Consider the following 17,035-nt stretch of genomic DNA (forward strand, 5'->3'; position numbering starts at 1 on the left):
CCAAAGCCTGGCAGAGACACAACAAAAAAAGAGAATTTTAGACCAATATCCCTGAAGAACATCGATGCAAAAATTCTCAATAAAATACTGGCAAACCGGATTCAGCAGCACATCCAAAAGCTTATCCACCATGATCAAGTGGGCTTCATCCCTGGGATGCAAGGCTGGTTCAACATTCGCAAATCAATAAATGTAATCCAGCATATAAACAGAACCAAAGACAAGAACCACATGATTATCTCAATAGATGCAGAAAAGGCTTTTGACAAAATTCAACAGCCCTTCATGCTAAAAACGCTCAATAAATTCGGTATTGATGGAACATACCTCAAAATAATAAGAGCTATTTATGACAAACCCACAGCTAATATCATTCTGAATGGGCAAAAACTGGAAAAATTCCCTTTGAAAACTGGCACAAGACAGGGATGCCCTCTCTCACCACTGCTATTCAACATAGTGTTGGAAGTTCTGGCTAGGGCAATCAGGCAAGAGAAAGAAATGAAGGGTATCCAGTTAGGAAAAGAAGAAGTCAAATTGTCCCTGTTTGCAGATGACATGATTGTATATTTAGAAAACCCCATTGTCTCAGCCCAAAATCTCCTTAAGCTGATAAGCAACTTCAGCAAAGTCTCAGGATACAAAATTAATGTGCAACAATCACAAGCATTCTTAGACACCAGTAACAGACAAGCAGAGAGCCAAATCAGAAATGAACTTCCATTCACAATTGCTTCAAAGAGAATAAAATACCTAGGAATCCAGCTTACAAGGGATGTAAAGGACCTCTTCAAGGAGAACTACAAACCACTGCTCAGTGAAATCAAAGAGGACACAAACAAATGGAAGAACATACCATGCTCATGGATAGGAAGAATCAATATCGTGAAAATGGCCATACTGCCCAAGGTTATTTATAGATTCAATGCCATCCCCATCAAGCTACCAATGAGTTTCTTCACAGAATTGGAAAAAACTGCTTTAAAGTTTATATGGAACCAAAAAAGAGCCCGCATTGCCAAGACAATCCTAAGTCAAAAGGACAAAGCTGGAGGCGTCACGCTACCTGACTTCAAACTATACTATAAGGCTACAGTAACCAAAACAGCATGGTACTGGTACCAAAACAGAGATATAGACCAATGGAACAGAACAGAGTACTCAGAAATAATACCGCACATCTACAGCCATCTGATCTTTGACAAACCTGAGAGAAACAAGAAATGGGGAAAGGATTCCCTATTTAATAAATGGTGCTGGGAAAATTGGCTAGCCATAAGTAGAAATCTGAAACTGGATCCTTTCCTTACCCCTTATACGAAGATTAATTCAAGATGGATTAGAGACTTAAATGTTAGACCTAATACCATAAAAACCCTAGAAGAAAATCTAGGTAGTACCATTGAGGACATAGGCATGGGCAAGGACTTCATGTCTAAAACACCAAAAGCAACGGCAGCAAAAGCCAAAATTGACAAATGGGATCTAATTAAACTAAAGAGCTTTTGCACAGCAAAAGAAACTACCATCAGAGTGAACAGGCAACCTACAGAATGGGAGAAAATTTTTGCAACCTACTCATCTGACAAAGGACTAATATCCAGAATCTACAAAGAACTCAAACAAATATACAAGAAAAAAACAAACAACCCCATCAAAAAGTGGGGAAAGGATATGAACAGACATTTCTCAAAATAAGATATTCATACAGCCAACAGACACATGAAAAAATGCTCATCATCACTTGCCATCAGAGAAATGCAAATCAAAACCACAATGAGATACCATCTCACACCAGTTAGAATGGCAATCATTAAGACGTCAGGAAACAACAGGTGTTGGAGAGGATGTGGAGAAATAGGAACACTTTTACACTGTTGGTGGGATTGTAAACTAGTTCAACCATTATGGAAAACAGTATGGCAATTCCTCAAGGATCTAGAACTAGATGTACCATGTGACCCAGCCATCCCACTACTGGGTATATACCCAAAGGATTATAAATTATTCTACTACAAAGACACATGCACACGTATGTTTATTGCGGCACTATTCACAATAGCAAAGACTTGGAATCAACCCAAATGTCCATCTGTGACAGACTGGATTAAGAAAATGTGGCACATATACACCATGGAATACTATGCAGCCATAAAAAAGGATGAGTTTGCGTCCTTTGTAGGGACATGGATGCAGCTGGAAACCATCATTCTTAGCAAACTATCACAAGAACAGAAAACCAAACACCGCATGTTCTCACTCATAGGTGGGAACTGAACAATGAGATCACTTGGACTCGGGAAGGGGAACATCACACACTGGGGCCTATTATGGGGAGGGGGGAGGAGGGAGGGATTGCATTGGGGAGTTATACATGATATGAATGATGAATTGATGGGTGCTGACGAGTTGATGGGTGCAGCACACCAACATGGCATAAGTATACATATGTAACAAACTTGCACGTTATGCACATGTACCCTAGAACTTAAAGTATAAAAAAAAAAAAAAAAAAAAAAAAACTGGTGAAATCCAAATCAACTTTGAAGTTTAGTTAATAGTACTTTACTAAAGATAATATACTAACTTGACTTATATAAAATGTTAATGCTAGGGGAAACTGAGGGTATGGACTTCGCACAATCTTTGCAACTTTCCCCAAAATCTAAAATTATTCCAAAAAAGATTCATTAAAAATTAGAATATTAATGAGTCCTCCTCATATTCAGAAGAAGGGAAATAGGAAATTTACATGTCTACATTGTTACAAATAGTAATGCTATTACCTAAATTTTAGCGGAATGTCTAAGTCGTTATCAAACTTTGCTTTAAATTATATATTTGTTCCCATTTTCCTAGCAAGGGAACAGCAGAGAATTAGTACTCAGAACGTAATGCCATATTGTAATAAGTGTTTGTTTTCTAAGTCCTAGCTAAGAAAAACATAAACAAAGCCAAATATGCTTTTATTCCCAGCACTTTGGGAAGCCGAGGCGGGCAGATCACTGGATCCCAGGAGTTTGAGATCAACCTAGGCAACATGGAGAAGCCCTGTCTCTACTAAAAATATAAAAATACAAAAATTAGCTGGATGTGGTGTTACATGCCTATATTCCCAGTTACTCGGGAGGTTGAGGCAGGAGAATCACTTGAACCTGGGAGATGGAGGTTGTAGTGAGCAGCGATCATGCCACTGCACTTCAGCCTGGGCAACAGTGAGACTCTGCCTCAAAAACAAAACAAAAAAAACCAAAAAACTTCTGTGTGCTCAATTCTATACAGTGTATTCAAATAGTAGGTTATAACATAGAAGTTTCTTGGCGAATGCAATTTGTGAAATAATAATACTAGGATATGTATCACACTGCTAGGTTATGTCTTATGTATAATAGATTAATACTGAAGTGATTACAGGCTATTCACTTATTAAAAATACACTGACATTTTTATTTTTCCCATATCATCCAGAAATAAAACTGTTTTCCACAAATTTGCTGCCAAGAAAAATGTCAAAATATGTCTTTGACTAATTAATATTTTCAAAAACATTAATAGTTATGTAATAATTTCATCCTTAATACTACATTGATATATATAAATAAATGATATAAATAAATGCTGCCACATTTTCGGGTCCATTCTGAGCACCCAATCTAAGGTAATCACCTCAACATCTAGACTGCTTATTATTTTAATATCTATGTATTTTTAGTACTTATCACAATTTGTTGTTGAACATTTCAGAAAGAGTTATTTAAACTGTGCCTAGAAGACAACTAATGCTTCAAATTAATTGTAATATTTATATATATTTTATATATTATATTCATATGTAAACTTATGTAAATATATTTATATATTCATTTATATTTATTCATATAAATATATTTTTATATATTTATATAAATACAAATGTATTTTTATATATGAATGTTAGTAGTAATTTAAAGCATTAACTACTTTCTAGGCATAGTTTAAATAAGTTTAAATATATATATTAACTATGTAATAGTTAAATAGTAATTATGTAATAGTTAAATAATTTAAATAGTAATTTAAAGCATTAACTGTTCTAGGCACAGTTTAAAAATATAAATTATATATATATTTATATATACATATAAACATTATATATAAACACATTATATATTTATGTATTTATATTTTTATTTTTATATATACAAATGTATAGTGTATGTATAAAATATATACTGTACATATAGTGTGTATATATACATTTGTATGTATGTTTATATATTTATATATTTATAAATATATAAATATATATTACAGTACCTAAATAGTTCCATACCAATGCATAGACTCAAAAACTAGTTCTAAAAATTAATGTGTTATTGCTGACAGTAGAAAGTAACATCATATAAAAGGAATACTAATCACTAAATCTAGTCCATACAAGTCTCTTATACTGCAGCATAGCTCTCAAATGTAATTAGATACTACAATTTATATAACTTTAACTTCTAATTTATACAATATGTTTTGCTTATATTGATGTTGTGGGGAAATCAAATAATTTTATAAATATGTATTCATTTAATAATTTGTTTATTTAACAAATATTCATTGAGTTCTTATAAGGTATAGGCTTTGTCTAGGCTTTCATGATATAATGGCAAAAAAAAATGAACAAGTGTCTAACCCTCAAGAACTTAAAAATCTGTGTGAAAAGTATATAGGAAACTTTTAAAAATTACAAATAGTTTAAAGTATTAACTACGTTCTAGGCACAGTTTAAATAATTTTTCCTAAAATACTCAAAACTAAATTGTGATAAGTAATACAAATATGTAGAATATTAAAATCATAATAAGCAGTCTAGATTGTGAGGGGATTACTTTATATTGGGTGTTCAGAATGAACCTGAAAATGAGGCAGCATTTATTGAAGCAAAGGTGAAAAAAGCCATGCTAAAAGCAGTAAAAAATATTCCAGAAAATGTTACTATTACAGGCACCTAACTTGATAAATGAAAGAGATTAAAATATATAGTGACTAAAAAGAATGTTACAGGAGCAGGTTTTATCATAAGACTTCATTATCACAGGTCTTGGTATACAAAAGAGATTCGAATTTTCAAGGACAAGGGGGTGGAAGCTTAAGAAAGCATGGATGTTGTGCACATGTACCCCAGAACTTAAAGTACAATAATTAAAAAAAAAAAAAAAAAAAAAAGAAGCCAAAAAAAAAAAAAAAAGAAAGAAAGAAAGCATGGGGAAAGTCTTAGCATGTGCTTAGTATGTGCAAGACATATTACATGATTTATATGGGTTATCTTATTTAGACCTTACATCCACAGTATGTGGTTTTAAAAACCAGGTGAATATTTCAAAGGTTACGTAACTTGCTAAAAGCCATAAAGCTAGTTTAAGTGATTCATTCAGGATTCCAAACCAGCAGCTTAATCACAATTATCATATCATCACAGTGACTGCCATCATTTTATGACTATTAACTGCAGATTGCTATCTGAATGTTTTTGTCAGTCCCCATGTTTTAGAACTCTCTTGAATCACTCCAATGGAGATTCTTCTAATATTTCTATGTTTTAAAAATTTGAAAAACAAATTGTTGAGATTAATTAGTAAGGGTCTGGGAAAATTCGGCTTTGACAACTAACATTAAATAAGACAAAAAAGAAAAACAATTAGCAAATTCTATAAACTCTCTCAAGGAAGATCTTTCTTTTAGCAAAAACTTAATAGCCAGTCCTATTGTTTACATATTGATTTGTGGGTGTTTACTTATCTGTTCATCAATGAAGAATCATAATCTACAAAGTATATTCTGCAGTTTTCAAATCATTATTTTTCTTTGTTTGAGTTTTCTAGCAAGAATCTTATTTGGCTTGAATCATAAGTTTTCTAAACCTTTATGTATGACTAAAGCAAGCTTGTCTAAATCTTTTAGAGTCTGAACATGTTGGGTTCATGTAGAAATAAATAAACAATTGCCATGTAACTGTTTCTTTTAGGTAGAAACCAAAGAACTCTGATGGGAGTTATTTCTGTTTTGAAGAATTACTATAATTTTTTTTAAAAATTCTATTTTGATTTAGAGATAAAAGACCCTTGAAAAAATTCCAAACAGCTTCATATAAACTTCAGAGTTTGAGAAACCTTACCTCACTGAATTAAACATTAGATATTTTTGATGTGTGAGTGCTTGTTCCTCAATCTTCGAAAGAGCCTTGCTTAAATATTTAAGCCACAGTATACAGTGTCAAGTTAAAAAAGAACTTTACATCAAACTTGAAAATAATAAATTCAAGCTTCGGTTAAGCATTTGGATGGATTTGGGAGGCATCACAGGGACTCATGCCGGTGATGGTCTGCTAGAATTAGAAGTAATAATATGTTTTCCTTCATACACAGGCTTTGCAATAATTATGAAGCAAATGCAGACCATTTTTTTTCCTAAGATTCTTCAGTTTCTGCCATTAGTTATACCAAGCATATGGAAATAGAAATATAAATTTTAATGTAGCATGCATTTCCAGCGGATGTAGGGCTATGATAGAGGAACCTCTCTTACCACCTATTCCTGTCATTAAACAACACGACAATCATGATGTTCAGTAAATTCACATTTCCAGCCTGACTTTTCTCCTAAATTGCTCATCTCACATATTAATGGGGCAGAGCAGTTCCAGTTTACCTCAAATTCTTGAAATAAACTAGACACCATCTCTAAAGTATTTCATTTTCACCTTCTATTTTCCAATGACTATAACAAACTAGAAAATTTAAAGGCATTTTAATATTTTTTCTTTCAAATATACATTGTCATCATTTCTAGATATTATTCTTTACATAAATGTGTTGATTCATCCATTCTGATCCATTCTCACTATAATCAAGAGTCTTAACACATCACAACAGTTTTATTAGAACATCCTGTTAGCTAGGCTAAGATTGTTTTACTCTTTTCTAAAAGACCCTAAAAGTATTACTAGATTATTTTAGTAGTTACTTCTAAAAGTGCTTTGTAAAACAGTTGCAGTCTAAGCTTTCATTTCATATTCATGAAACCCTTTTTTAACTGTTGTAACAAATATTAAAACTATATCTCTTACAAATGAATATTTAAGGTATTCTTTAATTCAATATACATTTGTTTACATCTTCTTCATATTAGTCATAGGCATGATGTAACCCCAAACTATTTATGTGTCCTTCACACAGAATGTTTGTGTGGATCTTGTCCCTATGGAGTTTAACCATGGAGTCACAACAAAGTATAACCTCAGTGCTTAGCACAGGGCTATAAGCATATCAAATACCCAACAAATATTTGTCAAAATAATGAATGAGTGCATAAAGAAATAATCGGAAAAAATTAACAACAGAAAGCTGTGTGTACAAAGGTGGCATAAAAGACTGGAAAATTGATTTTCTCTAGGTATTTAAGAAAGGCTTCATTACTTGATATTGAAACTAAGTTTCAAAGGGTAATAGATGCTAAGGACATTTCATACAATGGATATATGTAAAATTCCAAATCATGAAGTAACCTAGAAGTTTGAAAACCAGCAATCATTCTATAATTTGGTGAACTTCAGGGACCGCAACAGTCAAGTAGTGGTAGGTGGGGATTTAGTCACCAGAGCTCGTCTGTGAATATGGCTGTAGCGTTTCAAGAAGGAATAAAAACAAGAGGTTTCAGTTTTAAAAAGAAAATTCAGGTAGCGGGGAGTGGGTTCGCGGGGCTACATTAGAGTGACAGTAAATTATGCACAGAGGAATTCAGTAAAACACATATGTATTTATCCAGTCAAGACCTGATGAGATGAGATAATGAGATGAGATGGTGGCACTAACATTAGAGTGGATGAAGCAGAGTTGACAGGTTTCTAAGTTAGAATAAAAGGGAAGAAGGATTTGCAGATGGAACTTGAGAGAAGGGGTTAAATATAGGAAGAACTGTGATTTTCTGCCTTGCATGACTCAGCAAAGATATATGCTCTTAAAAATAAGTGGATAGAACGTGCAAAATGTATTCAAACATTGCCTGTGGAACTGATTGCTCCAAACTGGATTGTAAGCCTATTGAAAGTTTAAACCAAATATTATACTTGCTTTATGTGGATTAAAACTTACATTAACGAAAATCTTGAAACTTGCTGTAACTTCACATTCTGGTATATACTAGGTTGCCAATTAAAAGAGTATATTATATAGTAATTATAAGTGTTTAAGATAATAGGCTTAAGAATAATATGAACTTAGATTCAAATTCCAGCCTCATTGCTCATTAGTTGTGACTTGGAACAACATGGTTAAGTCTTGATTTCTTCATCCGTGAATTGCTGATAACAATAGTCACTACTTGTTATAATATTTGGGTGGATTAAATGAGAAAACAGATGTAAAATTATAGTAGCCACTCAAACTATTATTTAATGTAAATATAAATAAGTAATATTTATATTAATGTATTAATATTTATCAATAATGATGTATAATAAAATATATTTACATTTTTAAGCATTATAATTAAATTTTTTAAACAAAGAATAATTACCAAAGTTTTTTATTTTTAATAATTGTACATAAATTTTCTGCTTCATAGTACAAATACAAGCATTTTTGGAAACTAAAATGTTAATCTTAATATTTTCTCCAAAATTATAGTTTGCCAAATATTTTCTTGAAAAGAAATATTGACTCATAAAATTGCTATCCAAAATGACTGTTTTAATTGGTACAAATGCTTGTATAATGCTTTCAATTTAGAAAAGATTAGGGAAATTCACCGCAGATAATTATATTTGCACCACAATTTTAAAGAACATTTGAGGCAAAAAAGAGTTGCGTTAACTGAAAAAGCCTTTCCTAAATATTGGAAAAAAGGTTAAGTTTGAGGGCCTTGAAACAAGAAAACTCATTACTTCTTTTAATAATATGCTTTATAGGTTTACCATCAGCCTCTCTGTGAGTGTGGAGGAAAAAATTACATGGTGGAAATTTCAACACCTTGACAATCAATGTAGCAATGTCATGGAAGACATGAAACACCCATATTTTTTGCTGCTTTGAAGCTTAACTTGAAAATAGGTTAAAACACATTACAAGGAAAAGATGAAAATGAACAGTGCATAACACAATACTTAAACACAGAATCATTGGTGTGAGAAAAATTTAAAAATTACTTAATTTAAATTACTTAAATTATTGCCCTAGAGATAAAATACTATAATTATCTTTAATCTGGATAGAGGGTAAAGAGATGAAGAGACAGCAAATAATAAAATGTAGTAAAAATAATCTCAATAAAAGTTAAATTCAATAATATATATATAACATATATCTGTATGAAGACAAAGAATTAAGGCAGAACATTTAAAAGTATTAACTAGTTCAGGTATATATTGTTCTAACTGTCACAAAGATATCTTTAAGTTGATTGAGAAGCAGTGATAAGTATTGCAAACCACTAAATACAAACTTGTGAAGTTATTTGCTGAATTCATTCATCTTTCTTAGTAATTTTTTGGCAGTATTTTTGAAGTAGATGATAACAAAAGATTAATTTGTTTATTTTTTAGTTTCCTCTTGCTCATATTATTATCAAAATGCTTTATGAATTGTTGACACAGCTTTAAAACACAGATGATTATGTAAGAAAAATACCTAAATACCTATGAATGCAAGTAATTATAACCATTACTATAACAAATAAAACATAAATGAGTTTCAGAAAAAACTTAACAAGGACAGGGAGAGGGGGTCATCTCCATGCTTTACTTGTTCACTGTTGTAAACACAGCAGAGACTCTTCTCACTGGGGGTGGGTGTATGCACTTGGAGAAAGCCATTCTAGCCCTTCTCGTAGCAGTTGTATCCCAGTTGAAAGTGAGTCTGTGCAGCTAATTTTGTATGAAGGGTGGTGCTCAATTCCTGCTTCCTACACAGAGCACCAGCATCGAGCAACAGAGGCAGACAAGCCAGAGTAGTCAGTTCTGGACTGGGAGAGAAGGCTCTGCCCTGAGGCTAGTTAGGTGAAAGTGGCTAGGGGGGCATATTTATAGTCCACAGCCATGCAGGACAAAGTCTGTATAAACTGAAAGTCCTGAGTCCTGTGACAGGGGCGTGATAGGGAAGTGGATTGAATTCTTGTCTTCCCACGATGAGGAGGGGTTGCACTCCCCAAGTCCAGCCCAGAATACCTTAGCACACCCCAACACAATCTCCCACCACCACTGGCGCCATGACAGCAGGTGCTTCTATTCATCATCACCTACCCGAGGGCAAGCAAGCTCTTAAAATTAACTGCCACCTACTGAACTGAAGCTTGAACTGCACAACCAAATAAAAAACTTGCTTCCAGAAGGGCATAGTGCTAGTGCAGTAGATAGGCATCCTGATACCTGCACATGCTCAGTCCTGCAGGAGAGAGTTGTTGGTTCATGCCTCCATTATATTGCAAAACAAGTAGTATCAATGAAAACCACCAAACAAACAAACAAAAAACCCAGCCAAGGCACCCATACAAATACTTGTCCTTCTAAAACAACATAGAAATAAAGTTAAACAATCATACAAAGCATATACTACAGTCATACCCTCATGGGAAAAATAATGTAAAAATATAAAAGTCCCATTCAAACAATAGCAGATTAGAAAATAAGGAGGAACAGCTCCCTCCTTCAGATGAGATGGAATTAGTGCAAGAACTCCAGCAGTGCAAAAAACAGAGTATATTGACACCTGCAAAGGATTATACTAGCTCTCTAGCAATGACTCTTAATCAAAATAAAAAGTCTGAAATAATAGATAAATAAATCAAAATATGGACTACAAGGAAACTCAAGGGAGATGGAAGAGAAAGTTGAAAATCAGCACATACAAAAACAGAAAAACAATTTAGGATATGAAAGACGGAATAGCTATATCAAAATAATAGAACTTCTGGAATTGACAAATTCACTAAGTGAATTTCAAAATATAGTTGGAAGCTTTAACAATAGACTAGACCAAGCAGAAGAAATAATTTTAGAGATTGAAGAGTTGTCTTTTGAATAAAGTCAGTCAGACTAAAATAAATAAAAAAGAATTTTAAAATATGAATATAGATTTCAAGAAATATGGGATTATGTAAAGTGACTATACCTATGACTCATAGGCATTATTGAAAGAGAATAAGAAAAAATAAGCTATGTGGAAAACATATTTGGGAGAATAATCCAGGAAAAGTCCCCTAGTCTTGCTAGAGAGGTGGATATCCATATTAAAGAAATTCAGAGAACATTTGTGAGATACTAAATGAGATAAGCATCACAAAGTCATATGGTCATCAGACTATCCAAAGTCAATGACAAAAAAAAAGAATCTTAAGGGCATCTAGGGAAAAAGAACAAATTATTTATAAAGGAAATCCTATCATATTAGTAGTAAACTTTGCAACAGAAACCCTAGAAGTCAGACAAAATTGGGAGCCTATTTTTATCCTTCTTAAAGAAAAAAAATATATCAGCCAAGAATTTTACATCTGGTCAAACTAAGCTTCCTAAATAAAGAAGAAATAAGGTCTTTCTCAGACAAGCAAGTGCTAGGGGAATTTATCACCACCTGACCAGATTAGAAGCCCACTAGATAGATTAACCAAAAAGAAAAAAAAAGAGAGAAAGAGAGAAGGTTCAAATAAGTACAGTCAGAAATGATAAAAGTGACATTATAACTGATACAACAGAAATACAAAAGATTCTCAGAGACTATAAATGTCTCTATGCATGTACACTAGAAAACGTAGAGGAAGTGGGTAAGTTCCTGAAAACACACTACCTTCAAAAAGTGAACTAGGAAGAAACTGAAATCCTAAACAGACCAATAATGATTTATGAAATTGAATCAGTAATAAAAAACCTACCAACTGAAAAAGCCCTGGACTAGATGAAATCAAAGCCAAATTTACCAAAAGCACAAAAAAAGAGTTGGTATCAATCTAACTGCATTATTACAAAACATTTAGGAGAAGGGATTCCTCCCTAACACATTTCATGAAACTAGTTTTGTTCTTATATCAAAATCTGGCAAGGACACAACCAAAAAGAAAACTACAGGCTAATATCCCTGATGAATATAGACACAAAAATTGACAGTAAAATACTTGCAAACTAAATTTAACAGCACATCAAACAGATAATCGATCATGATCAAGTGAGTTTTATCCTAGGGATGAAAGGATGCTTCAACATATGCAAATTGATAAATGTGATTCACCACACAAAAATAAAATCAAAACAATATGGTCATCTAAATAGGTGTAGAAAAAGCATGTGATAAAACCAAACATCCCTATATGATAAAAACCCTGAAGAAACTAGGCATCAAAGAAACATACTTCAAAATAATAAAAGCCATATATAACAAATGAACAGCCAACATCATACTGAATCAGGAAAAGTTGAAAGTATTTCCCCTAAGAACTAGTACAAGACAAGGATATCCACTCTTACTACTTCTATTCAACACAGTACTGAAAGTACCACTCAGAGCAATCAGACAAGAGAAAGAAAGAAAAGGAATCAAAAGGAGAAAAGAGGAGGTCAAGTTATCCTGCTCTCTAATGGCATAATCCTATAGCAAGAAAATCCTAAAGATTTCTACAAAAGATTCTTAAATTTGGTAAATGATTTCAGCAAAGTTTCAGGATACAAAATTAATGCATAAAATCAGTCACATTTCTATACATCAACATTCAAGCTGAGAACCAAATCAAGAACTCAATCCCATTTACAATAGTCACAAAATAGTAAAATACCGCGACATAATTAAATGGAGGAGATGAAAGACCTCTACAAGGAGAACAAAAAAAAAAAAAAAAAAAATGATGAAATAAATCATAGATGACACAAAGAGAAAAACATTCCATTCTTATAGATAGGAAGAATCAATATCATTAAAATGTCTATACAGCCCAAAGCAATCTACAGATTCAATGTAATTCTATAAAATTGCCAACATAATTTTTCACAGAATTAGAAAAAACTATTCAAAAATTCATATGTAACTAAAAAAAATCCTGAATAGACAAAGTGATTATAAGAGAAAGGAACAAAGCTGGAGGCATTACATTAGCTGACTCCAAACTGTACCACAAGGCTATAGTATCCAAAACAATATGATACTGGCACAAAAATAGATAAACAAATGAATTGAACAGAATAGAAAACCAAGAAGTAAAGCCATACACCTACAACTAACTAATCTTTGAAAAAGTTAGTTGTGAAATGAACAATAGGGAAAGGACACTATTCAATCAATAGTGCTGGGAAATCTGGCTAGGCATATGCAGAAAAATGAAACTGAACCTCTACCTCTTGACATATACAAAAATTAAATCAAAAAGGATTAAATACATAAATGTAAGACCTGAAACTATAAAAACTCCAGAAGAAGGCCTATGAAAAACTCTTCTGGACATTGGCATAGGCAAAGAAATTATAACTAAGACCGCAAAAGCAAATGCAAGAAAAACAAAAAAAAAGACAAATGTGACTGTGAAATGAAGTAGCTTCTTCACAGCAAAGGAAACTCTCAAGAGAGTAAACAGTCTACTTGGAGAATGAGGATAATATTTGCAATATATGAATGTGACAAAGGACTAATAATCTGGAATCTATAAGGAATTTAAACAAATCAACAAGAAGAAACCAAATAAGCCCATTAAAAACAGAACATAGCATGTACATAAACATGTACATAAACAGACACTTTACAAATGAAGACCAACAAGTAGCCAGGAAATATATGAAGAAACTTTAACATTACTAATCATCAGGGAAATACAAATTAAAATGAGATTCAGATACCATCTGCTATCCTTCAGAATGGCTATTACTAAAAAGTAAAAAAATAACAGATGTTGTCAAGGATGCAGAGAAAAGGAAGCTCTTATACACTGTTGTTGGGAATATAAATTAGTTTATTAGTAAATGTAAATTAGTTCAACCCCATTGAAAATGATATGAAGATTTCTCGAAGAACTAAAAGTAGAACTAACATTTGACCCAGCAATCCCACCACTGGGTATCTACTCAAAGGAAAAGAAACAATTTTATCAGAACGACACCTGCACTTGTATGTTTATTGCAGCACTATTCACAATAGCGCAGTCATTGAATCAACCTAAGTGTCCATCAGTGGTGGACTGGATACAGAAAATATGGTATATATATATATATATACACACACACACACCATGGAATACTATACAGTCATAAAAAGAATAAAATCATGTCTTTCACAGCAACATGGATGGAGTGGGAGGCCATTATCCTAAGTGAAATAACTCAAAAATAGAAAATCTGATATCGCATGTTTCCCTTATAAGTGGGAGCAAAACAATAGGTACACAGGGACATTAAGATGGAAATAATAGACACTGAAACCCCAAAAGATGGGATGATGAAAGAGGAAGAAGGGTTTAAAAACTACCTATGGGGCACCTTGTTCACTATTTGGGTACTGAATTCACTAGGTGGCCAAACATCACTATTGCACAATATGCCCATGTAATAAATCTGTACATATATCCCCTGAATCTAAAATAAAAATAAATTAAATAAATTAACAAAAAAGAAAACAACAAAATTTAGCAAGCTTAGTGTTTTTGTTTTTGTTTTCTCTCTCTCTCTCTCTTGCAGATGTAGGCTTGCTATTGCAAATTCTAGGGACCTAGGAGGCATTTTAGTGGTTTTGACAAAAGAATGAATAAATACATAAGTAAATGAATAACAGGAGTTCAAAGAATGTGCTCCGTTATTATTTCCAGTTCAGGTTCAAAGGTGGGTGTCTCCACTTTTGGATATCTATGTGAAATGTCTATTTTGGAAAGAAAAGCCTCCGCAAGTGTACTCCTGTTATCTAAACAAATAATCATTCAATTATGGAAAAAGACAGCCTATTTCTTTGATGTCTTAACAGTCTAAAAGTTCAAAACGTATTTTCATAATTTATTTAGTAAATCACCACATTAAAGATAAAACTAATATTATATGTATTACTTTCTGTGGATCCAAATGGATTTGGTAAACCATGTATAACATTTGGATGGAGAAGCAAAACCTTAAAACCAGTGATGAATCAAGAAAACATCCCACCTTCAAGGATGAAATATTAATTACTAATAAATTACTAACTACTTTCTGCATGCTTGTGTAAAATAAATTTTTAAGTGTACTTATTATAAAAGTCTAGAGTGACTAATGTAACTAATGATTTAAAACTAATTAGATCTTAACAGCTAATGGAAACATGTCTTAAAGTTCAAAAGTCAAGTTTGAACACAACCTGATATTTTGACAAATACAAACTGAGCAACTTAGGTTTAACTTATTCCAATTAAAATGTTATCTTATGTTACTTCATTATTGTGATGGTACCATATCAGAATCTTATAATATTCACTAGATGTATTTGGAAGGTCTGAGGGAAATTGCAAAATATACTTCTCTTTACCATGAAACAATGACATGTTCCATTTAGTGTGACATTGTTTTGATTCTTAACATAGAGCAACATCATTATACATACACTTACAGAGGAAGTTTAAAAGCAACTCACTGTTTGAAACTTTGGATAAGTTACTTAACCATGTAAGCCTCAGTTACTTTTTCCAGAAAATGAGAAAGGCATCCATACTCCATATAATTTCTCTTAAGCTTGATAATCATTTAGTATATGTAATCAACCTAGCATGGTATTAAGAACTGGAACTATTTTAACTCCCACCTTTTTTCTTCTTTGTCTAACATTATTAATTAGTACAGTTACATTGATTAATTAATCCAACAAAAAATATGTTCCATTTTTGCCATGGGGAAGAAAAACAAGTAAGACCACCCTTGGTTACAGGAGTCCTGAGGTATACAAGGAATAAGACTGACAAATACCATTAAATACATTATTACAGACACTAGAGAGGAGTTGTTCATAAACATATGGAAAAGGATATCATTGATTTGCCAGAAAGAGTGAAAAAGTGGAGTTCAAATAAAGATTAACTGAAGCGGTGGTGTAAGAAGGATTATGAATTTGGAAACGTTGTGAACAAAAATGTATGAATCCATATATATAATTCTGTAAAGTTGGAATTTTAAAAACTGGGGAATAGTAGAGCATGGGAAGACATATAAGCAAAGAGATCTCTACAGAAATAAAATCTTAGAGAATATCTTGTTTTATGAAGAGTAAGCTTAATGTGGCAGATAAAAGAAAATTCTGAAAGAGTTCAAACAGGACATCAACATGAACAGATACATACTATGAAGAATCAGTGAGACTCTTATTTGCAAGTGTTACATTGCATAGTTCCAGGGGTGTCATTTGTCTCATGCTTATAAGATTTGCATAGTTTCTAAGGCAATGGTCAAAGGGAATAAGGTGTCTTGAGAAGGGACCTGTTTTTTATTTCCATAAAGTAGCTATGTAAATAGGTGGTGGACTAGAAAGCAATCTTGGTCAATTATATTTAATATACAAATTATATATCTAACATTAGAAATCCTATTTTATAGTAGAAAAGGAGAAACATATATTGTGAAATAATCAAGTCAGAAATAAATTAAAAATTTAGAGGTGATAATAGACTAGTAGAAGATACAGTAATGAAACAGAAGTAACAGGATTTTATCACCAATTAAAAGTAGGAGGAAAAGAGAAAATGATATAACATAATTCCCAAGTCACTCACTTCCTTCTGGTGACTTGGGAAAAGGGGAGAAAGTAGTTCATGATGATATATACTGACATTAAAAAGACAGAAGTAGGAAGTTTTATGTATGTATTTATTTATGTTTGATGGTGAAAATGGAAGGATAATGGGTTTAGCTTTGTTATGTTAATTTTGATGTTCTTTTAAGGTATTTTTTTTGGAGATGTCCTATATTCCTTAATTTAGATATCTTTATATGGCCCAGAAATTTTGAAGAATATGGGTTAGACATACGCATTTGGAGAGGTCATGAACATTGGGTGGAAACTGAAATCGGGAGGATGAATGCGACTACCCA

Source organism: Rhinopithecus roxellana, chromosome 9, assembly GCF_007565055.1.
Source record: "Rhinopithecus roxellana isolate Shanxi Qingling chromosome 9, ASM756505v1, whole genome shotgun sequence".
Classification (NCBI taxonomy): domain Eukaryota; kingdom Metazoa; phylum Chordata; class Mammalia; order Primates; family Cercopithecidae; genus Rhinopithecus; species Rhinopithecus roxellana.